Source organism: Mustela lutreola, chromosome 3, assembly GCF_030435805.1.
Source record: "Mustela lutreola isolate mMusLut2 chromosome 3, mMusLut2.pri, whole genome shotgun sequence".
Classification (NCBI taxonomy): domain Eukaryota; kingdom Metazoa; phylum Chordata; class Mammalia; order Carnivora; family Mustelidae; genus Mustela; species Mustela lutreola.
In genome coordinates, this window is record NC_081292.1 from 147,442,671 (window position 1) to 147,467,827 (window position 25,157).

Here is a 25,157-nt window from a genome sequence, read left to right on the forward strand (position 1 = left end):
ACACATATACGACGGAGTATTATTCAGCAATAAAAAGAAATGAGCTACCTAGCCACAAAAAAGACATTTGGAAGAAAGTCAAAAGCTAAGTGAAATATTGCTAAGTGGAAGAATCCAGTAGGAACTGGCTATCTTCTGTTTTATTGTAATTATGAGACATCCTTAAAAAGGCAAAATTCTGGAAGTAGCAAAAGGATCCGAAGTGGCCGGGGTTTCAGTGAGCGGAGGGAAGGGCAAATAGGGAAAGTACACAAAATTTTGGGGGTGGTCAAAGTATTCTGCATTTTCCATAAAATGCACTGTACAGTACTATACGTTATACTATATGATATAGCAACAAGGGGAATATGTCATTATACATTTTTCAAAACCCTAAGAATGTGCAATATAAAGAATAAATTCATAAGTAATGGACTTTAATGAATAATAAGGCACCTGCCAATACTGGTTCATTAATTATAACAACTGTACTATACATTTAATACATTTAATACAAGATATTAGTAATAGGGGCAATTATGTTTGTTTCGAGGGAGGATATGTAGGGATTCTCCATAGTTTTCACCTAGTTTTTTTGTAGACCTAAAACTGCTCTTAAAAAATTGTTAACTAAACCTAAGAACCAAGGTCCTAATACCAAGCCAAACCAAAACAAGACAAAAAGCCGGGTAAGATAAGACAACTTCTAGAATTGTGACCAAAGGGTATTTTATGCCAGTCGTTGATGGCATAGAAATGAGCATCCCATCCCTCTTGTTACCAGTTATTCTTAAGGTCATAATTATGTTGGTACCTCTGATATTGGAATAAGGCACAGAAGAAATAACCAGAGAATATCTAGGTCCTATTAGCCGGAAACCTATAATTCTGTAATATTCGGTATGGGTTTGAATCAGGGCCCAAAATCTGTTGAACACTTAATTGCTTTTTTAAATGATAACTAAGACAACTAACTGGATTTACCCAACCTAGACCAAATATTGAAGTCTGACCTAAGCTATGCACACGTCAGACTATGGGGAGCCCTCGTGACTCTTAGGGCAGATTTTGTCTTATGCCAACTTCCTCAGAGCCCTAGGACAACAAGGACCCTTGCCAGAATTGAAATGTAACCGTGGGTTCTCTAGGAGAGAGTTTCTTTATCATTGTACTCATAGAAAGGATGGAGAAGATATTTTAGGTTCAATTTTCTAGATACAAAATCACAGATATTGGTCAATCTTTAGTCAAATTCACTTCATGTGAACATTTGGGACCTAAAGTTTTTTTTGTTTTTTGTTTTTTTTTCCTTTAAGAAAAACTCTTCTAAACCCAGACTCCAATCACTGAGATGCAGACAAAGCTGGGGACAACTTAGCATTTTCAGAAAGGAAAGTTTCTATTGCTCTCCAGCAGAGCTCCCCTGATAACGGGTTAGAGATGTACTAGGATTCAAGCCCTTCAGCCCTGGAGCTGCTCTGCATCTGATTACCAGTGCCAGCGGTCTCTGGTAGTAAACAGCCTCTGTAGTGTATCACGGGAAGATTGTCCTTTTCTATGTGGGTATGATAAGAAAAAGGCCGAGAAGCACCCGACAAGAGAATCTTCACTAAAGATGGTTTAATCCAAAAGGGTCTGATTGGTGCTTTGTAATTTCCATTGTGCCTACATATCGTCCTATTTTAAACATAACGATAATATCTGCCAAGGAATTATTTCTGAACATATTTCACATGAAACATACAAGGCATGGGCTGCTACAAAGCTATAAACAATTCAGAGCATTGGTGGTATTCACATAATATCACCTAATTTTACCTCACAGTTCCGTTAATTTTTAAAGACCACAAAACCAAAAGTAGGAATTGTCTCTTACCCTATAAGGAAAACCTCTGCACCTTGTCTCAGGATAAAGCGTCAGGGTCTTCACACAATCCCTCCACTCCGGAACTGAGCAGTTCTTGAAGTGTCTTTACCGGGTCTGAGGGGAAAGAAAAATACATAAATAACCTTGGTATGCTTCAGCTAACATTAACATTCTTTTTCAAGTTGTTCAGATTACTTTTTGCCTTTTCATTAAATTACCACATATCTTGCATCAAACCATCTTGTACAAAATAATCAGCATTTACAGAACACTTAACTTGAAGAAAGAATTTTCTTCCTTTAAATCATTTATTATCTCCCCCTCATCCACGTCTGAATGAATGGTGTCTTTCCTTGTTACAACATCATATTAACTATTTTTCATGATTCTTTACTTCCTTTCCCTAGATCACAATTTTATTCTTTGGTTTCATTAGTAATAGCAAATCTTTTCTGCGAAAGAAGTTAAAAATTGTTAGGCTTAGCCAGTCCTGTCTGTGGCTTTGCTAAGACTGTTTTATTGCTCTGCTCTTCTATGAAATAAACTAACACATTTGCTTCCTAATCTCCTATGCCTAATTTTTTTTTCTGACCTAAAAATCTCTACCAGAGCCCTAAGTACCCCATCAAGTCTATAAAAATACTGACCTGAGCCAGTGAAAAAGTGTGCTCTGCCAGCATGTTCTATAAGATAGTCTTCCATCACCACAAAGTTTCAGGCATTCTTTTTTTTTTTTTTTTTTGGAACTAGCAAATAAAATAAGCTGGCTCTGGCAGTTGATCATGGACTGCTCTAATTCGATGAATCCATTTTCTACAGGCTTTAGTTGGCAAGCCTTTTTCCACTGCCTGCAAATTGACTACAGTTCTTTGCAAACCTCCTTTGCAATTCTACCCAAACACCACCCTCTACATCACAAAGAGTTATATGTTACTGAAAACACATTTTAAAGAAGATTTTTATTGGAAATATCTAATTTTGGAGCTCTTTCTTAACTTCCCCAATTTGTTACACATAACGTCTGTTTACCCATGGAACTGATAAGTGAAACCAATGGTGTAGTGCTGTGTCAAGCTCAGAGACGCTAGGAAGACAAGGCTGTGTTCCCAACTCTAAAATATGCTGCTCTTGATAGGCTGGACCTGTCCATTGACTGTGTATGGAGGCACACAGTACAAGATAGAAGTTTGATGGTATTTCGGAACTTTACTTCTAAGAATCTTATTCCATATATCTCTGAAATTCCTTTTTTTAAGATTTTATTTATTTATTTAAGAAAGAGAACAAGCACAAGCCGGGGGGGCGGGGGCAGCAAGCAGAGGGAGAGGGAGAAGCAGGGAGCCCCAAGCAGGCCTCCATCCCAGGACCCCGAGATCATGACCTGAGCCGAAGGCAGACGCTTAATTAAGCCACTCAGGCGCCCCCATCTTTGAAATTCTTAAGAGCTCATGGTTAAAGAATGGGGAAGACAGGACAACAAATCCTTCAAGGAGAGGTATACAGCAGTTTTTTAAATAAATATAGTCCTTTCCTATTAATTTCATTATTACAGACAGAACAACTACATACTTTATTTGGTTATGGTTATATTTCTGTGAGGTTCTAGAATTGGTGAAAAAAAAAAGAGGCTATGGTAATAATGAGAACAATGTTGTGAGCGATTAACTGGAAAGTGGCATGAGAGCACTTTCTGGGAAAATGGAAAATTTCTAGATTTTTTTTAAAAAGATTTTATTATTAGAGAGAAAGAGAGAGAGCAAGAGCAGAGGGAGAGGGACAAGCAGACTCTGCACTGAGTGCAGAGCCCAAAGTGGAACTTGTTCTCACAACCCTGAGATCATGACCTGAGGCGAAACTAAGAGTGGGACAGACGCTCAACTGACTGAGCCACCCAGTGCTTCAAAAATTCTGCATCTTGATTGGGACAGTGATTATATAAGTAGACACACTTGAAAAAACTCTGGAACTATGCCCATAAAAAAGTACATTTTATTGTAAGTAAATTCAATTGTGAGTAAATACCTTAATAAAAAAAAATAAAAAATGACTCAAAGAGACTTTTCAGTTTTGGAATGATTTTCAGAAATCACCTAGTCTTTATGAAGGAGCCTTTACCTCCTTCCTGGCCAGTGAAAAATAATTCTTCATTCTTTCATTTATGTATCCACTTAACAAAGACTTATTAAGCACAAATGTATCAAGGATAAACACAGTGATAGCATGCTAGGAAAAAAAATGATGGTTAGCAAAAGAAACACAGCCTCTGTTATGGAGCTCAAAGTCTGTTGGAGGAAAATAGACAATTAAAATGGACAAAAACAAAGAGTTATGTCTGTAGCACTGAGAGAAGACCCACGTTCTAGCTAAGGGTTTGCATCAAAACAGAATGAACTATTTTATGCTAAACCCCAGGCTAAACTGAGCTGAAAATATTGGTGTTCACTGAGTCATTAAAAGCTGTTAGAGTGATCAGACTAAAGAAAACTAAATAACATTTTTCTATTAAACCAAGCCTAAATATTCTCCAAATCAAATGAATAAAAACATCAAAATACTATTCATGTCAAATTTCATTTGAACATTGAAGTCTTTTTTCAAAACAGAATTTAGGTCTTCCACACCCTACGGCAGCTTATATATACAGCTGTCCATGAGGACAACATGGTGTTAAATGACCCTCTTTCCCATGAGCAAATCCCAGCTGGGAAGACAGGTGCATCTACTTCTGGTGACTCTGCTGCCAACGAGGGATTTGCAGGCTTTCCCAACAACAACATTGTGCATATTCACAATAAATCCAAACTTGTGACAGGTACAGTATTTGATATACAAACAAAGCATAACCACGAATGGACCAGCATTCCAATATAAAGTACTTTTAGGTAAATAACAACTCCCTCACTGCCACCCCAACACACTTTTAAATGAAGTCCCTCTGTGGGCAGTCCAATTTCTAAAGCACATGAAAATTGTCCTTTATCTAACTGATATAAAAAAAAAAATCACCTTGTTTCTTTTTATGGCTTTCTAAACTATTTGTCCAAAATTCTTTCCAAAATGGAGGAGGCATTTATAAATCAAAAAGGTGAAAGAATATAATTTAAAAACAAACAAAACATGAACCATATAATTATTGGATTTCTGAGCCTTTTAAAGAGGAATATGCTGTTGTTTATTTTGTGAAACTATCTAGAAGAAAACCAACATGATTTTGTAGATTGCTCTAAGAGGAAATATGTTAGAAATAGTGAGTAGTTAAAAAATTAGCTTGGAATGAGAAGTGTGCTTTAAACCAAGACCATGATGGGTAATGAATGCTTTGTATTTAATCAAACAGACATCTACAACACTGTCTATTAATGACTTCTACTGTCTTTCCTAGTCTCTGACCAGACAATTTAGGGTTTGGGTTGCATTCTTCTGGCAGGACCAAAAATAGCCACTAAAACTCTAAAGTAATTGGAAATCTAATTCTCTCAAACGTGAGAACCATTCCATGTATCAACAGAAAATATTATCAGATTGCAGTTCAAACTGTCAGATGTCACTTTTATTACTTTCTAACTCTGGTCAGTGATAACTTCAAAAGAAATCTATTGTTAGTTAGGAATTACAGTTCCTGTTTATGTAGTTTTAACATATTTAATATTTAAGAAAAATATATATTTTGACCAAATAATACATTTTTTAAATCTCATGTTTTATTTTTATTCCCAACCCAATAGCTGATGATTAGAATAGTTAACACACTGAAACATTTTCCTAGCATTTTACTGTAATCTTTCCTTCCCTAATTTTCACTCTACCAATCTCATTTTAGCTTGGTTTCTGTCCTTTCTTTCTGCCAATGTAAATATCAGCTCCTTGCATTGCCAGTGTCTTAGTCATTCTTTGATATTCCCTGGTATTTTAAGAAATACTCTAAGGAAGAAAGGTGGTGTAGAGTTTGTAAGATTTGAGGAACCTTATAAATACTGGCACTTAAGACTTTCTCAATCTCAATCCATTAAATACATAATTGTGGTAAAATTCTAGATGATTTTTAATGTTTTTTTTTTTAATATTGTCACAGCTTTCTTCCCCACTAACTCTCCTTGTGACATCATGAGATGTCACATCATGACATTCAGTCTGCAAGCTTGTATCTAATGATAGACAAGATTTTTCATGTGTTACCTTTTCTTAAGGTAAATTTTAAGCAGCTCCAAACTCAATGGATTTATTAAGTACTAAAATCTATATAAGAACACTGAAACATTTTGAAAGAGGACATAAAATCTTAGGAATTAGTGATTATGACTGAATTATTCTAGAAGCTCAGTTATAGGAATTAGCTTACCTTTCCATCCCTTAGTTGTATATTTAGCTCCTAGTATATGCCCTTCACTGTGCAAGTCTCTATATGTACTTGAATAAAACACGGTCTGTCTTCAAAAGTAACTCATAGCTTAGCCATTGATAGTAAGAAGACATAAACACATAAACAGATAATTTAATGCCATTTGGCAAGTGCTGTGACAAATGCATACACAGCCCTATGGAAAAAAATGTAAGTTGGACACTCAGTTTCCCAGATGAGGTGGGAAGGAGTAGGGTGTGTCCCATAAATAGTGACTAAGATTCTAACTTTGGGACAACATGTGTCACCTAAGTTCTTAAGAAATTGTCCTAATTATTATTGCAGATCTCATCAAATATACATTTGATTTTGCCCTGTTTTTCTTCTAATAACATTTTCTTGAGTATTTAACATGTGATTAGTTCAGGCAGATTTTTCTCACTCATGAAATACACATACCTATAGGCTTATTGTGATATTTAATGAAATAATATATATAAAATACTTAATGCAGTACCTGGCATACAGTATTGCCCTCCCCTAACAGAAAGAAAGAAAGAAAGAAAGAAAGAAGAGAGGAAGAAAAAAGGAAAAGAAATCTCAATCATTTTTTCTTTTTTTTTTTTTGTTTAAGATTTTATTTATTTATTTGACAGACAGAGTTCACAAGTAAGCAGAGAGGCAGGCAGAGAGAGAGAGGCAGAAGCAGGCTCCCCACTGAGCAGAGAGCTGAATGCGAGGCTCGATCCCAGGACCCTGGGATCATGAGCTGAGCTGAAGGCAGAGTCTTAACCCACTGAGCCACCCAGGCACCCCGAAAGCTCAATCATTCTTACTGAAGATTTGGCTTATCATTGTTAACTTTGCCTTTGGGCAAAGTTTTCATGTGAAAGATTTGGGGTTAGTTATTCACAGTTTTTCATCCTTTAGAAGTCACCCCATTCATCTAAACAGGTTGCTTGGTATTTATATTTGAAGGGAGAACTAAAAATTCCTTTAAGACTAAGGGCTCACATGGGGCATTCATCTGTAGCTAGAAGTCATTTCTCAAAAGAAATGGCTGAGTTAAAGAGATATCCAAGGTTTCCATAGAGATCCAAGGATAAATTCTCTGGATCTGTATATTCCTCTTAATTATATTGGATGGATATTTTATAAAAGACTGAAATGGACCAAAAGGAGACTGAGCAACTTTAATGGAATGGAGATATTAACCAGCACCCACTTCTTGGCTATCTGATTCTTCTGGAGGGCAATTTGAGCTGCATTACAAAGCTATAAATTCTAGATTACTGTTAAAAATTAAAATGATACTTATCCAAAGACCTACAAATTCCTTTTAGTGGAGGAAAAACTAATTTCTCTCGCCATATCTCCCATAAAGGAAAAAGGCCAGTTTTGCATCTATTTGTAGATTCATTTCAACATTCCTGACTCAATTGTGCATGTGTGGTATTTTGACTTCCCTTCTGAGTCAGTTGATAACATCTTATTCCTTTCTTTATTAATAACTGAGTGAAATTATTTAAAAATACCTGGAAATAAAAATACCTAGGAATAAACCTAACCAAAGAGGTAAAGGAGCTGGACTCAAGGATCTACAGAACATTCATAAAAGAAACTGAAGAAGACACAAAGATGGAAAAGCATTCCGTGCTCATGGATCAGAGGAATAAACATTGTTGTTAAATTGTTAAATTATTAAAATGTCTATACTGCTTAGAGCATTCTATGCTTTCAATGCCATCCCAATCAAAATTGCACTGGCATTTTTTCAAACAATCCTAAAATTAGTATGGAACCAAAAGAGACCCCGAATTGCTAAGGAAATGTTGCAAAGAGGAAACAAAACTGGGAGCATCATGTTGCCTGATTTCAAGCTTTACTACAAAGCTGTGATCACCAAGAGAGCATGGTACTGGCACAAAAATAGACACATAGACCTATGGAACAGAATAGAGAGCCCAGATATGTACCCACAACTCTATGGTCAAATAATCTTTGACAAAGCAGGAAAAAATATAGAGTGGAATAAAAACAGTCTCTTCAATAAATGGTGTTGGGAAAATTGAACAGCTATGAATAGAAGAATGAAACTCAACCATTCTCTTACACCATACACAAAGATAAACTCGAAATGGATAAAAGATCTCAACGTGAGGCAGGAATCTATCAAAATCCTAAAGGAGAACATAGGCAGTAACCTCTTCACCATTGGCCACAGCAACTTCTTTCAATATGTCTCCAAAGGAAGGAAACAAAAGCAAAAATGAACTTTTGGGAATTCATCAAGATCAAAAGCTTTTGCACAGCAAAGGAAACAGTCAACAAAACAAAGAGGCAATCCACAGAATGGGAGAAGATATTAGCAAATGACACCACAGACAAAGGGCTGATATCCAAGATCGATAAAGAACTTCTCAAACTCAACACTCAAAAACCATATAATCACGTAAAAAAATGGGCAGAATACATGAACAGACAATTCTCCAAAGAAGACATACAAATGGCTAATAGACACATGAAAAATGTCCATCATCATTAGCCATCTGGGAGATTCAAATCAAAACCACATTGAGATACCACTTTATACCAGGTAGAATGGCCAAAATTAACAAGACAGTAAACAACAAGTGTTGGAGAGGATGTGGAGAAAGCGGAGCCCTCTTACACTGTTGGTGGGAATGCAAGCTGGTGTAGTCACTTTGGAAAACAGTGTGGAAATTCCTTAAGAAATTAAAAATAGAGCTTCCCTATGACCCTGCAATTGCACTACTGGGTATTTACCCCAAAGATACAGTTTTAGTGAAAAGAAGGGCCATCTGTACCCAAAAGTTCATAACAGCAATGACCACAGTTACCAAACTATCGAGAGAGCCAAGATGCCCTTCAAAAGATGAATGGATAAAGAAGATGTGGTCCATATATACAATGGAATAGTATGTCTCCATCAGAAAGGATGAATACCCAACTTTTGTATCAACATGGACGGGACTGGAGGAGAGTATGCTGAGTGAAATAAGAGAAACAGAGAGAGTCAATTATCATATTGTTTCACTTACTTGTGGAGCATAAAGAATAACATGGAGGACATTGGGAGAAGAAGAAGAGAAGTGAGTTGGGGGAAATTGGAGGGGGAGACCAACCATGAGAGACTGTGGACCCTGAGAAATAAACTGAGGGTTTTGGAGCGGAGAGGGGTGGGGGGTTGGGTGAACCTGGTGGCGGGTATAAAGGAGGGCACGTATTGCATGGAGCACTGGGTGTGATGCATGAATAATGACTCTTGGAACACTGAAAAAATAAAATAAAGTTTAAATTTAAAAAATAACTGAGTGAAATAATTTTCTTTTTCTTTTCATACTTAATAATTTTGAGTCCACCCTTCTAAAAATTATCCTTTTACAATTATTTTTTATGTTTTTGTTTTTATTTCCCACAATAATTAAAAAAAAATAACCTAAGTTGTTCCTGGATCTTCTAGACCAGTATTTATAGTCATATACTCTCATATGAACCCAGTGTTCATGTTTGCAAATAGAATGGTACCAGGAAATGTTAAAAATAGAGACTTAGAGGGCACCTGGGTGGCTTAGTCAGTTAAGCATCTGCCTTCGGCTCAGGTCATGATCCCAGAGTCCTGGGGTTGAGTCCATGTCAGGCTCCCTGCTCAGTGGGGAATCTGCCTCTCCTTCTCCCTCTGCCCCTTCCTTCCACTTGTGTTCTCTCTCTCTCAAAATAAATAAGTAAAATCTTAAAAAAGAGAGAGAGAGAGAAAGCCAATGATGATACTCTACCAAGAGAGTTTCCACAAGCAAAACATTAGGAGAATGGTCATTTTACTATACACCATATTGTCATACTAGATACAAGAATCTGTATGTGCCATATTCATATAGTGAACAAATATTTCATTTTAACAAAACTTTACCTGCTACATTAAAAACCAATATTGTGAAATTGAATTTCTCACATTTGTAGATTTGTTTGTATTTTATTTGTAATTACGTTTTGTAAGAGGTATAAGCATAAGACATTTATACTGGTATCATGTTTGCATATTTTTAAGTAACAATGTAATAAAAATGATTTCAAACCTAGGGCTCAAAGAGAAGATTTTTGTCCTTGTTTTTGCTTTTCCCTTAAAAAGATACTATATATTATGCAAGTCTGAGAAAAACTGACCTAAAAGATTGTGGAAAATGTGTATTTCGAATTTTGTATTTGTGGAAATGTATTATCTAAAAGATAAAGCTCTGTGTCCTGAATGAGTTAATTTATTTAAATTTCATGATCATCTTTAATTCATCCTGACTTCCCATCAGATGATGTACTAAAAGAATAAAAAGGCTTAAAATAAACGGCATTGTTTAAAAACAAAAAACAAAACAAAACAAAAAAACAGTCCTCCTGGAGCTTTGAAAGCTCTGATGTATAGCTGCAAAATACCATTCATCTTTTCAGAGTCTGATATATTATTAATTTCAGTTTAGCAATATTAGAATCAGACTATAAGATTATTTGCAAAAGACTGCAAGGAGAGACGAATTTATGCTGTATCCAATTTTAAACCCAAACCGAAAGGAAATATACCAAATTTCTGTTGTTTAAACTGATGGGAGTCATTTCGTAGTCTTCTAAAAACCAGCTGCACCTTGAAAAATTATAGTTATTAAGTGGGAAGGAAGTTTTAATTATTTAAAAAACACATTTCTTTCTGCATATTATTCATTTAAAAGTGCCTTCTTTTTTTAGAAATCAGCCTTAAAATTGTGTACCTGAGTTAACTCTTTTGGGGATCTAACAGTACTCTTGGTAGTGGTGAAGAAAATGCTAAATACACTTAACTCGACCACCAGACAGAGCAAGGGAAGATTCTGGGTGTGGCTTTGAACGCTTTGGCAGGTGTATCGGAGGTTCTACAGTGTGGGATGTAAGCTTGAAGACTTTTGATATTCACTTGGTGACTGAGAAATTCCCAGTATTTAGTAGATCAGGGACACATACATCATTCTTTTTGACTAATTTATCCCTAGTTCCTGGCATACGGTAGTAAATGAAGAACAGTCAGAAGAAAGGCAGGCAGGGAAAACCACACAGCCTCCAGCCCTGCCCTGAGAGGAAACCAACCTTAAAAGGATTCTACAGGACCCTGGAAGGAACCCTCCACCCTTTCCCAAGTGAACAACTATCTGATAGGTAGATGAGGAAGTGGACAAAATTCTAATTGGGTGGCAGGCACATGGAGGATTAATCAAAACCGCCCACCCAAAGAGCCCATAAAAACCCTTTGATTTAAATCCAAATTGGCAACCCTCTTGGGACTCTTCCCTCTTCAGGAGGTTTGTACTTTAGCTCAATAAACTGCTTTGCTGCCCATCACTCTTTGGTCTATCTCTTCATTCTTAGAAGCAGCAGAAAAGAAATTCTGCAACAGTAGGCATTCAGTATATGAATTAATGGTGTTTATAGCTAGAAGTATTCAACCAAGACAGCATGCTCATGTTCAAAGATTTTTAAAAACAGAGTCAGTGATAATATATGCAGCTCAAAGACATTATATATGAAATATGCATATATTTCATACTATATATATAAAAAATACACATATATACATATATATGCATATATATGGTACATTTGTTGTTTTGTTTTTATTTTGTCTTATGGAGCTAGGAAAACACTGATAAATATACCATGCACTAGTACACTTTCTATTTTATTTCTTAGTGGATGTCCTTCTGTAGTAGGGTATTTTGCTATTAAACTAAGTGTTGACTTTTTTCAATTTCTTTTAGTTCTGTTTTTCTACTATATATAAGTAGAAAAGAGTGCTTTCTCTATGCCTCAGGGTATGGTTGATTCAGAGAGAACAAAGAATCACATTTTTGGCCTTTGAGCAATTAATTTGACCTTTGTAAGTCAACAGTGCAGACAATAGTCTTTAAAACCAAGGCTTTGAATTTCAAATACCAGCAGCAAAAAAAAAAAAAAAAAAAAAAGAAGTCCAAAAGCATGGATTTAAATATCAAGAGCCAAATCCTAGAGGACTTGGAACAAGAGTTCGGGGAAAAAAGTGGGGAAGAGTGGGGGAAAAAATAAGTGATGCCCTAGAAGCAATTTTCCTATAAAACAGAGAGAAGATAAAAATCCTTTTTGGACTAGAAAAGGAGAGGTAGGGAAAGGAGAATAAAAAACGTATAGGTGGGCCTCTTCCCTGAACGTATGTGGGAACTGAAACTCTAGAGTTCGGTGACAGAAATTCCCCCAAATATTTAGTAGCTCTTGCACTAGTGACTCCTCCACATCTGCTCTAGAACTTGACAAAAAAACAACACTGGTGGTTGTTATTTACCCTCCATTGAACTAGTTGGCTGCAGTAGGTAGAAGTGTCAGCAGGGTAGATCTAAATAAAGAGAAGGCTGGGGCACCTGGGTGGCTCTGTGGGTTAAGCCTCTGACTCTTGGTTTTGGCTCATGTCATATGATCTGATGGGTCCTGAGATCCAGGTCCCCCTTCTGCAGCCTGTGTTGGGGGTCTGTGCTCAGGGCTCAACAGGGAATCTAAAGATTCTCTTCCTCTGCCCCTCCCCACTCTTGCCTGTGTTTATGCTCTCTCTCTCTCTCTCACTCTTTCTCTCTCTCTTTCTCTAAAATTAATCTTTTAAGAAAATACTTAGAGAGAGAGAGCGAGAAGGCCTGAGGTGAACACCTATCCTACCCAAGCTTTCTTTCGCTCTCATAAGGTCTGGAGGAAATAAAAGAAATTCCCAAGACCATGACTGAGGAACAAACGAGAGTAAAACGTTGAGGATCAGTGAGCCTCGAATGTTACTCCAGCTTGAAGGGAGGGGATTCCGTAGGTAAACAAAAGTCTGCAGGATGGGCAGCTCTATCTAGGGATGGGGTGGAGAGTTCTAAATCGCAGAGGACCACAAAGTCGGTAAAAGCCCAACAGAGTCTAGGTGTTCAGTGGCAGCACTCTGTAGTCCCACAGAACAACTTCCATGTTTTCAATGTCTACAGGACAGAAGTCAAATGACAACCAAGACGGCAGATGACAGAGAGGCAACCACTGATCAGACATCCTGATTCTAGCACAATACGTAAGAATTCAATGGGAAGAAGGCAACGGGTAGAAAAAAAGTGGTTATAGAAAATCCTGAACTGAACCAAAAGTGAATGAGCTTGAGACAAGAGGGGACAAAGTTACCTTCCACTAGCAAGATTAGATTTTCTGCTGCCAATCAAAGAAGGACCAGAGCGTTGACTTATACTTAGTAGTAGACAAATCACAATTATTTTTTTATGTACTTGAATCTGTGACTTGTTACATTTCCTTCTCAGTCATATATTCTTCAGACAAAGCTAATCCATATAAAAATATGCTTTCGTACAAGTGCACAACAGTCCACATTAATAATCAAAAGGTAGGAGAAGAGATTATTCTGCAACTACTAGATGCCCAGTATTTGGCATAATTCTTGACATAAAATACACATGGATATTTTTTAATAAGTAATTGAAGAATAAGTTAATCATTGTCAATACACATCTGGATAAGAATAATAAATGTTAACATTACTGAGCACTTAGTTCCTACTCAACTTTGCCTGTACCACCTTATTGAATCCTCACCTATATAGTCATATCATTATTCTTATTTTAAAAAGTAGATAGTAGGAAACTGTGGCTTATAGGGAGTTACATAATTCACAAAAGGTCCCAGAGCTAGTAAGTAGCAGATCTGGGTATTTAAAGGTATGTAATCCAAAATATTGCAATGCTGAATCTTGATTTAAAAAGTTGTTTTTGATGATTCGAAGCAATTTGGAAAATTGGTTCCACACTACCCTTTGCTTTTATTTGTTATTTACAGTTTTTGTTTTAGTGCCCTCACTTAGCATCATAGCATTGTAGATCTGGAGCAGGGACACTTGACGGATCACCCAGTTTAGTGGTTCAGTCTCCTACTTAAAAAATGATGGAACTGACTCATTCAAGGACATAGAGAAAACCAGTAGCTCTTCCTTTGGGAAAAACCTCTCTTGCTCTACTCCTTTCCCTTGGATGTTTTCTTTTTATTTTTCTCACCCATTTTAATAATTGTTAAAAGAGCTAGAAAGGTGAAGAGCAGTGTATTTAGGAGTATACGGCATTGGGAGCATGAGATCAGTTAATGAAGGCTGAAGTTAAAATCGGTAGAGCAAACCCCTCTGCATAAACACAGTACAATAAACAATATCTAAAGCTATGTTTTTCGGGTGCCTAGAGGCTCAGTCAGTTAAATATCTGCCTTTGGCTCCGGCCATGATCCCAGGGTCCAGGGATCCAGCCCCACATCCAGGATCCGGTCTTAGCGGGGAATCAGCCTCTCCCTCTGCCCGTCCTGCCACTCCTCTCTCTCCCTCTCTCTCAAATAATAAACAAATAAATAAATCTTTAAAGTTAAAATAAAGCTCTGCTTTTAAAGAGCTTGCTAAATCCATCCATTGTAAAGGAATTCTTTATAAAGGCATAAATTTTACTATCTTGGACCTCTAAGCTATTTTATTGCAAAGCAGATTTTCCTATTTTGAAGATCTATTTTGTATATATTCTATTTTAATGTTCTAGGCCAACTTGCATAATACCCAAAATGAAAAAAAAAAAAATCAATTCTGTTTGAAACACTACATAGACCTACCAAATGCCATTCACACAGTTAGTGTTTTCTAGTCTGTCAATCAAAATGTGTTTTTGTTGTTTACTTTTCAATCAGCTTACTGAAAAGGTGTGGGTGGACAAATAGATGTACTCAAAATTGATGATTCAATGGACTGTGCATGAGGAGAAACAATATCTTTAAAATGTTGAATAGGGTTCACAACCACCCATTCTTTAAACCTATTAGACACCAAAGTACATTGACAAATGAGTCTAATAGTCTCTCTGCAGTGGTCACCACAGAGGAATTGGTAATGCACTCTATTATTTTGTTAGACATGCACTTCTAGTGACATTATAGTGCCCATAAAATGGTCTGATAACTTACAATCGGGATAAAGCCAAAGTAATACATTACAGACTTCATAAAAATGTTTCTCTGGACCTTACTCTCACATTATTATAGGATCTCACTGTATCATCCTTCCTTTCTTCTGTCTAATCCTCTCATTTCATTTTTCTTATGATCCTTAAATTGTTCTTGCAACTATTTTTCAGGTAAAGATTCAGGTACCTCCCTCTGTCTCTCTCTCTCTGCCTGCCTCTCCATCTACTTGTGATTTCTCTCTGTCAAATAAATAAATAAAATCTTAAAAAAAAAAAAAAAAAAGACTCAGGTACCATTTTCGTACATGGTCAACGATTGCTTGGCCTGTAGCAACGAATGTGAAGCCAGGCCAAGGATGTGGGCACAATGGGGACAACCTGAGAGTAGTTTCACCAAGGATATCATTTTATCCTCACCTCTAGGTCTACTCCCTGACATGATGACTTTTTAAGCACCTTTAATTTACGTCCTTCTTTCCCTTTTTCCAAAGGGCTAAACTGTCAACCTCCTTACCACATAGAAGGTTAAAATCAGACCAGCATTCAAAAGCACATGTGCTCATAAGTGGGAGAAATCTTAAACATAAAAAGCATTTGCCAGTGTCTTAGCTTTTGCTCCTCCTTTTGAGTTATGCATTAGGATTCTTTGATGAGTCCTAAAGCTTGAATAATTAATGAAAACATGGATGTGATCAAACAGTTTGAAAGTAATTGGCCAATCTGCTCCTTTTATCTTCTGCAGACAGAATTATTTACAGAACTACAATAGTCACTTAAGAGAGGCTTTCTGAAAATTCAGAAGAAAGTCTTTCTCTTTTTTTCTTTTCTTCACATATCGTCATCTCCCTTTATCTTTTTTCTTTTTCTTCTTCGCCTCATCTTAGATTTCCTTCATTTTCCGTAATTCCATTTCATCAATTAAAATTAAATGTGGATTTTAGTGATGAAATAAATTGCTCAACATTGCTCCAAAAACTAAGGATGCCATTATTTCATAAAAGAAGTCCAACATAAAAGTTGGAATTCCAAAATTTTGTTTTGGATGGGATATTTATGTTTTTTTAATGGGGTAGGTAGATTTTTGCATAGAATTTTTTTTTAAGATACCACAACCCTAAAACAGTTCACAGAACTTCAAAACTGTCCATACTATTCCCCCTTTAAAGGAAAAACCCAAAAAGCTGTCAATGTTTAATAGGACAAGAAAGATCATGTTGTGTATCTTTCAACATCAGTGGCTTTTGTAAAGCTGCAGGCCCCAGAATTGATATGTGACTTGAGGCCACCAGCTTATGGGCAAGTTATGATATTTTCTGAACTCTAAACCATAAAAACAACACATAACTTTGTCCACTGACATTAGAAAAATGCTCAATACTTACTTAAGATATTGTGCTTACTCAAGATAAACACCTAGAGCTGATAACTTGAATTCTAAGCACTGTCCAGTAGAAGGAAGCCAGCGGCATAAATGTCAGTATTCTTTGGATTTATTTACTATTATGAATTGTTAGGGGGTAAATTGTGCTCATCCAGAATTCTTCTGTTCAAGTCCTAACTCCCAGTATTTCAGAAACGAATCTTATTGGGAAGTAAGGTTGTTGTTCATGTAATTAGTAAAGAATGAGATCACACTGAGGTAGGGTAGGCCCTTAATCCAAAATGACTGGTGATCTTATAAATGGGGAAATTTGAACACAGAGACACAGACAGGGAGAACCCCATGTGAAGATGAAGGCAGAGGTCAGCACAAGGCAACAGAAGCCAAGGAGCAAGAGATTGCCAGCAAAACCCCAGAAGCTATACGAGAGGCATGGAACAGATTCTTCTTCACAAACTTCTAAAAGAACCAACTCTGCCAACACCTTGATCTCAGACTTTCTAGCCTCCAGAACTGAGACAATGAATTTCAGTTGTTTGAGCCACCCAATTTGTGACTCCCTTTGTTATGCCAGCCCTAGCAAATTAATACAGTTTTAAATAAGAAGGTGTATAAAATCTGATGTGATATGCACAACACATAGCATGTATATTTATTTGTGATTATGAGGAGATAAAATTTTCCATCATCCAGTAATTATATCTGAATTGGCAATTCAAAACTTTTAGAATCACTTTTTTTTTTTTTTTTTTTTTTTAAAGATTTTATTTATTTGACAGACAGAGATCACAAGTAGGCAGAGAGAGAGGAGGAAGCAGGCTCTCCGCGGAGCAGACAGCCCAATGCGGGGCTCGATCCCAAGACTCTGGGATCATGACCTGAGCCGAAGGCAGAGGCTTTAACCCACTGAGCCACCCAGGTGCCCCTAGAATCACTTTTGAATCACATTTATATCCTCCTTTGGAGAGTAAGCCTCATAATGAATAATTTACATTTTAACATCTGGGTCAAAATCACATCAAATTCTAGGAGTCTACCAAACAGTGATAACAAGAACCTTCAACGTAGCTTCAAGAACTGATTAAAGTACTCTTCATGGCCATTTCAACCTGTGCCTCATATTTTGTAGCTGAGATTACTGCAGGAGGAGATCCAGGTTTTATGTGGCCTGCACCTTACAAAAGTTTGGGATCCCTATGTAAGAAAAGAAGACAAGATTACAAATTAAAAATTAGATTCATATGGAATGAGCCCATGTAAGTAATTGGCCCTGAAGCTTGGTCTTGATTCACATCACCTGAAATCCACCTCTGTTGATAAGACAATGACAACAGAACCCCAAAACAATACAATCAGATTCACAGAGATGAAGTGATGCTTATATCAACACCATTTTGCTAGCCTATAACTGTGAAAAAGAAGTAGAAACACAGGGGAAGGACAATGATGCTGAAAGATACTGCAAATGTCCTTGACAGATCAGTCTTGTCTAATTTCCTGTCAGTCTTTCTCTACAAGCAACTGCACTGTATAGACAACGAGTAGGATTTTGTCAATGAAAAGTCAGATTAATAAGCTGGCCATTTTGGCAGTCTAATGCTAGTAGTAAGTCAAAATAGTATTGAAGTATGAACCAACTTACTGATTAGAAATTTTCCGTATTCCAGGGGTAGATCCCATAGACACAGCTTCATATAACGACATCTCCATTCTGTTACATTCCCTTTCCCTCTGCACAGTATTCAGTACCAAGCTTTTTACTATCATCTCAAGAACCTGAGCTATGGCATGTGTTTATGACCCTGTCCACTATAGTTCCTCTGTCTGGTTATCCTCACTCTCTTGTCTTCCCAGTAAATGTCTATGTGGTTTAGCCCTACACCTTAAAATAATGGGCTGAGCATCCATTTCTTTACATTACCCTCTATTACTCCTGGATAGCTATGCTCTTGAACCCATAAGTGTGATACATATTCAAAGAAGAGGCATACTTGTAAAAGTCTCTACCTTTCTCTCCTATTTATTTCCCTCACATACAACAGCAACCTCTATTCATATTCTTTCTAAATTATCTTCAAACATCTCATCCAGTTATGGTGCACTCAGGACTTCTTTCTTCCTTCTCTAGATCTGTATAATCAAATAAATGATCAGCCAAAGGCAGAATCTTTCTAGGAGAACAGTGTGGGGAAAGGAAATTTAAAAACACCTTTACCTCCAGGTAGAAGGGAAGATGGGGAACACTCTAGGTTGAATGAAAGTGAAAATACGTGTTCCTTCTTTTTTCAAAACTCTAATACTCTCAGAGACTCCAGGAAAACCTTCCTAGTGACCCACTAACCCCTATTTTTTTCTTAAAGATTTTATTTATTTACTTACTTACTTATTTCTATTTGAAAAAGAGATAGAGAGAGAGAAAAGGAAACAGAGGAGGGACAGAGGGAGAGAGAGAACCTCAAGTTGATTTTGCGCTGAGTGTGGAGTCCCATGCGGGGCTCAATCCCGCAACCCTGAGATCATAACCTGAGCCGAAATCAAGAGTCAGATGCTCAACCAACTGAGGTACCAAGATGCAACCCTCTCCACTACTAATTCATTAGTCCTCCTTCCTTTTTTTCCCCCCAAACCTCTGTATCTTTAACAAATTGTACTTATGTTTAAGTCTATTTCTGCCAAAGAGTAAAAACTTCTTAAATCAGGGGTTCTAATATTCTCAGTGCTTAGCACAGTAATAGGCACATAATACATTCTCAGGTAATGTTTATAATAAAGTAAAATATCTTTACAGGTTATTCCCAATGTGTTTATTCCTTGGGCCATGTTTCTTTACAACAGGATAACTGGAAATGTGGTATGCTATCTTTTAGAGTGACTGGCATATAGTAGTTTCTCAATAAATGTTAATTGACTGAAAAAATAATTATAAGATTTGAGTTTGTGAAAAATTAACCCCTGTAAATAGGCTTTCTGGTCCTAAGTAGAACTCATTGCAGATTTCTGAACCCAGAAAGTGCCTGACATAGATTTATTAATTAACCGAAAATAACTTAGCCATCCTTCATTTTTTTCACAGAAATTAAGGACATTTAGACCTCCCTCACATATACATATATGTGTGTGTGTGTGTGTGTGTGTGTGTGTGTGTGTGTGTGTATTTATATATATATATAAATATATATATAAATTTGTCACACAGATTTCTAAACAAATGGAAAGACTAACATCACTGTAGATAGTTGCCAGTTTTCACCATGTTTCACTTAACACTTGACAGTTCCATTCCTTTGATGTTACCAGGTAGAGGCTCTACTTCAGTTATGAAAATGAACAGTGAGGAATAGCAAGCGGCAGAGGGAGGAAGAAGGTAAAGGCTTTGAAATAGGAGGTGCTTAGAAAATCCAGAAAAGAGCAAGGATATTTGACAGCTTCCCAGAATATAGAGAGGGTTTGGTGGACAGGGCTAAATCTGTATCAGACCTTTCAGACTATGATAAGAGGTTTGAATTTTATTCTAAAGTTTAATGAGAAGTCATTAAAAGTTCAGGAGGGTGTAAGGCACCAAGCTGGATCCACTAGACCCAAGGAGTGGAGGCTACAGTGAGATTAACTATTATGGGAAACACTAGATTAGACCAATGAGTTGGAAGGGTGCTCAGATAGGTTGGAAAGTTCTAGAGGGTAATAGTCTTTGGCAGAGATTCCTGTTCACTCATGCTAATATCTTCCACCTCCACTCTTACTCCACACCCTTCCAAATGTACACACTGATTAGCAGGACTGAGTAACTGAAAAATATGTATGTATGAATTCTGACTAGAAGTCCCATGGCAGCATCTTATCAGCATCAACATATAAAGATTGCCTAATTTGTATATCCTATAAAATCTACAGCCAGATGTGCAGGAATAGCAGAGTCAAATATGCACTAATTATATTTATACACTGAAAACATACCGAAACACACACTGAAACACTAAACACTCTGAAATTAGGTAGCTAGTACATAGCCAATCATAGCAAGGAAACCAACAGCAAAACCACTAGGAGAACCAATTACAAAAAGCAGTTCCCTACCAAGGAGTATAGGAACCCTGAACTTTTATGGTATGCTTGCACTTTCTCCTACTACGGTGGTCCATACTATCCCTCTGCTCTTCTAACATCTGGCTGAAGACTCTGGACCTCTCTCTGGGACCCCTCAAACTGGATATTAACCACAGGCTTGCCCTAGACAGCCACCATGAAACAAAGACCATTCATAGCTTTATGGTGACTAATGAACCAGGTAAGATGCCCACCAAGGGTTTAAAGTACTATGAACTTTTACTCCTGCTTCAAAAAAAAAAAAAAAAAATATATATATATATATATATATATATATATGCATACATTAATAGCAACAGTAATTCTAAATATATGGAATAATACTACACTGGAAAGTCTTTTGTAGTACTGAATAATTTTTAAGTGATTGGGAAAAACTACCTCTGGTCAGTTTCCATGTGCCACCTTGAAACCAGCTCACTGTAGGTGTTAGACACCCTATAGTTTTGATAGTAATCTATCCAAACACTGCATCAGCTGGATTTCCCCAAAGTTCATTAGTTTCTGACAGAGATGCCAAAATCTCAGTTTCTACATCTGCTCTTTTAAATCTTCAACTCTAAAACCCAACTTCCATTTTCAATGGGAGTAATTTAGAAGATGAGGTTTGATACATTGATTTTTTTTTTCCTTTTCAGCTAACTTCGAAGGGATAAAACTATTCCATCTATGAAAGAATAATTTGTATCTAGGAATATGTCTTCCCACCAAGTCTTAATTCTGTTTATGTGGCAGAAATGAACCAAATATCAGTTTTTATTTTCAAAATGCACAGTCATTTAATATGTGCTAATTAATTATTAGGTCCTGTTTAGAAATAACAGTTTCCACAGGCTTTTTCGGTAAAGAAACCTAAACAAGAAAGGGTGTCTTCACTGTGTTTATCCCACGTTCTGCTTATCTATTTTTAGCAGATTCTTCTTCACTTTTCCCAATTGGACAGGATCAAGGAACTGAAACTACAGCATAATGAATCTCTTCAATCAGCCTGCTCTTTTCTACCTATATAAAGGATAACAAAATATCAAGCTGCCAAAAGCCACAAAGCCTATTTTCTATGTAGAATAATGAATCCTTAGGACAGAGGCTCTGAATGCTCCCTTACAATAGCTAAATGAAATTGGTCAAGCTATAGGGAAAATAGGTACATATTTCAGTTTTAATTGTATATTTCCTCAATGCTTTTCAATGTTGTTTAAATAGAAATAAGCTCCTAGAAACTGGACTTCTGTATCTCACAAAGTAAAATCAAAAGACAGGTGAATACAATCTTGGGCAATATGGTAAAGTCTTCCACAAGGGCTGAATGGAACATGATACTGTGTAGTTAAATGAAATTGGTCAAGCTATTGTGTGGTGGGGGACAATCTCAACTCATAAAGTGGGTTACAATCCCTCTCCAGCTCCTTCTGTTTCCAACTGCTATCTAGGTATCAGCATTAAAAGAAAAGAAAATGGAATACTTAATAACTTGATACTCTATAAGTATTATTTAAAATCCAAATCTTTACAACATTCCAATAAATTGCATTGGATCTACATATCATTTACAATTTAAAATGAAGATGCTAAGACTTAAATGTATTACTCAATAAAAGAAAAGGAAGGTAGAACATATCTATTTCTGTTTAATATTTAAATGCTAGGACCCAGAAAAATGAGTAAACCAATTTTCTTTATTTCTTGGATTGATATGACAGAAGAAAGTGATCAGTGGGTCCATTCTCAGGAATGACCACATCAGTGAACAAGGTGGACCTTCTTAGTATTATGAAACTGATGGTATCAAATAAACTCCCTTTGGGATAGAGCAGGAGTCAAATAAAGAGACACTGGGTTTGAAGTTGGAAGATATACTGCTGAGCCCTTCATTCTGGACTCATGAATATACATCAGGATTATAGTTCAGAGGAAAGCTACTGTGATGGGAGTTTATTTTTGAAAGTGGACAAATTGAGTGTTCAGAAAAAAATAACAGTTTAATTCTCGAGAATCAACACTTTGGGAAGACAATCTTTTGTTGCAAATCTCACAGAAATAATTTTATATAATTTGCGATTAATAAGGAAATAGAGAACACTTGACCGTTTGCATAGGTTTTGGATATATAGAAGGCCAGTCACTTTTTAATGCTAACAATAGATTTTTTCTTACATGTTATGTATTTTTAATGATCAGACATATTAATTAAAATCATGTGTTGAAATCTAAAAATGTGAATGATAATTAGAAATTGCTTTCCAGTCTAGTTTGATGTTTCTAGAAAGACAACTGCAGTTTGACAGTATGTTATCAAAGTCTCTTACAGATAATATTTTTAGCTGTTTTATTTTACCATGATATAAAAGTATCTATAGTGACTGAAATATGCATTTTATTAAGATTTAGAATGTGTTCTTATCGTGGACACATTTGTTCACATGAATTGCTTAATGCTTAAGTATGTATATGTACTGGCATATACAGACTTAGTATAAAGAGAAAACCATGTTAATTCTTTTTTTTTTTAAGATTTTATCTATTTATCTGACAGAAACACAGTGAGAGAGGGAACACAAGGAAGGGAACTGGGAGAGGGAGAAGCAAGCTTCCCACAGGGCAGGGAGCCTGATGTGGGGTTCAATCCCAGGACTCTGGGATCATGACCTGAGCTGAAGGCAGACACTTAATGGACTGAGCCACCCAAGTGCCCCCATTTTAATTCTAAACATGAATTCTCAGATTTCCATAGTTCAAATTTTGTCTTTTTCAAAGATATTATTTATTTAATAAATACAAACTAAATATGCAATAAATATAAAACAAACAAATATACATATTAATACTTAATAAACATATACTAAATAAATACATATTAAATATTCAGGTACTATTAAAATATTTTAGAAGCGTTAACTTATATAATCCTCAAAGCAATCTCCTAAGACAGATAATATCCCTATATCACAGATGAGAAACAGAAGCACAGAAAAGTAAGTTACCCAAAATTACTTGGCTATCAAGTGGTAGATTTAGGCTTTCACACTTTGGTAGGCTGGATCCAGAGTCCACAGTTTTAACAATGATACCATGCTGCTTCTCAGATACTAAGAAGCTTGTCTTTCAGATTTGGCTTCTACATTTCTCTTAGTTGTAGGAGTGTTTCAGACTATTTCAGGAATAGCAGTACCAAACCCATTCTACATCTGAGAGAACTGTATTTCCTCATATCACTCCTTATTTCTTTCTTCCAAACATGTAATTATTGTTCTGACTTCATATACCAGTGATCAGTTTAACTATTCTTTAACTCTAAGTACAGATTTATCATATCTGTCTACCTAACATCTATCTATCTATCTCTTCATTTTTTTTCCTATTTCAACACGTGAATACACCTATTCCAGTATGTGAATGTACCAAGTTTAAAAAAAAAAATCTTACTTTTGATGGATATTTGGGTCATTTCCAAACAATTTAGAAATAACAAATAATACTGATAATAATATTGATATGAACTGCAGTAGTTTCCTAGGGCTGTAACAAAATGCCCAAAATTGGGTGGCGTAAAACAGAAATGTATTATCACACAGTTTTGCAGGCAATCAGTAGGGCCATGCTCCTTCTGAAACCTCTAAGGGAATCCTTCCTTGCCTCTTCCTAGCTTCTGGTGGTTCACAGGCAATCTTTATTGTTCCTCGACTTGTAGATGGGTCACTCAGGTCACATGGAGATCTTCTTGTGTCTCTTCATATTGTCTTCCTCCTGTGCATGTCTGTCTCTGTGTCTAAATTTCCCCTTTCTATGAGAACACCAGTCAGTCATATTGGATTGGGCCCACCCAAGTTAAAGTCACCTCACTTTAACTTGATTATCTGTGCAAAGACCCTATTTCTAAATAAAGTCCCATTCTGAGGTACTAAGGTTAGGACTTAACATATTTTTTATGAGCTATAATTCAACTCATAACAAAATTTTTGAACATGTTATATGTCTTTTGATTTACATGTCAAAATATAAGTATTTGGTCACCTTTTTTTTTTTTAAATCCACCAATGTTGATATGCACAAATACATTTTTTTTTTTTTTTAATGTTAGCTTTAGGTCCAGAGATCTTGCTAAATTCACTTACTAACCTAATAATTTTTCTGTAACATCTTTTGTCCTACTTTCATATATTACCATTTATATATATTATCCTTTTTAAAAATATCTTCACATTCATTTCTTTTCACTTTATTCACTGGAAAGTTTCTGTAATACAATATTGGATAGAAGTGTTTATAGTGCTATCTTTGTCTTGTTCCTGATATTATGGGGTAAATACTAAGCATCTAATCATTAAATTATAATGTCAGAACTACTTTGTCATTCTAGGGAAATCTCATTACTAGTTTAACAGTTTTATTTTTTAATTATGAAGAAATTATTTTTATCAAATTCCTTTTCTGTATTTATTGTAATGAACATTTCAT

The 25,157-nt window shown here is 36.1% G+C and overlaps 1 protein-coding gene across 1 annotated transcript in view; it reads right to left on the reverse strand.

The window, feature by feature from the left end:
• The window catches only part of B3GALT1 (beta-1,3-galactosyltransferase 1), a 534,182-nt gene that overhangs the window by 352,795 nt on the left and 156,230 nt on the right, over positions 1–25,157 (reverse strand). The window contains exon 2 of the mRNA XM_059167119.1: positions 1,856–1,960. The gene's annotated coding sequence lies outside the window, so the exon portion shown is untranslated. The remainder of the gene's footprint in view (positions 1–1,855; positions 1,961–25,157) is intronic.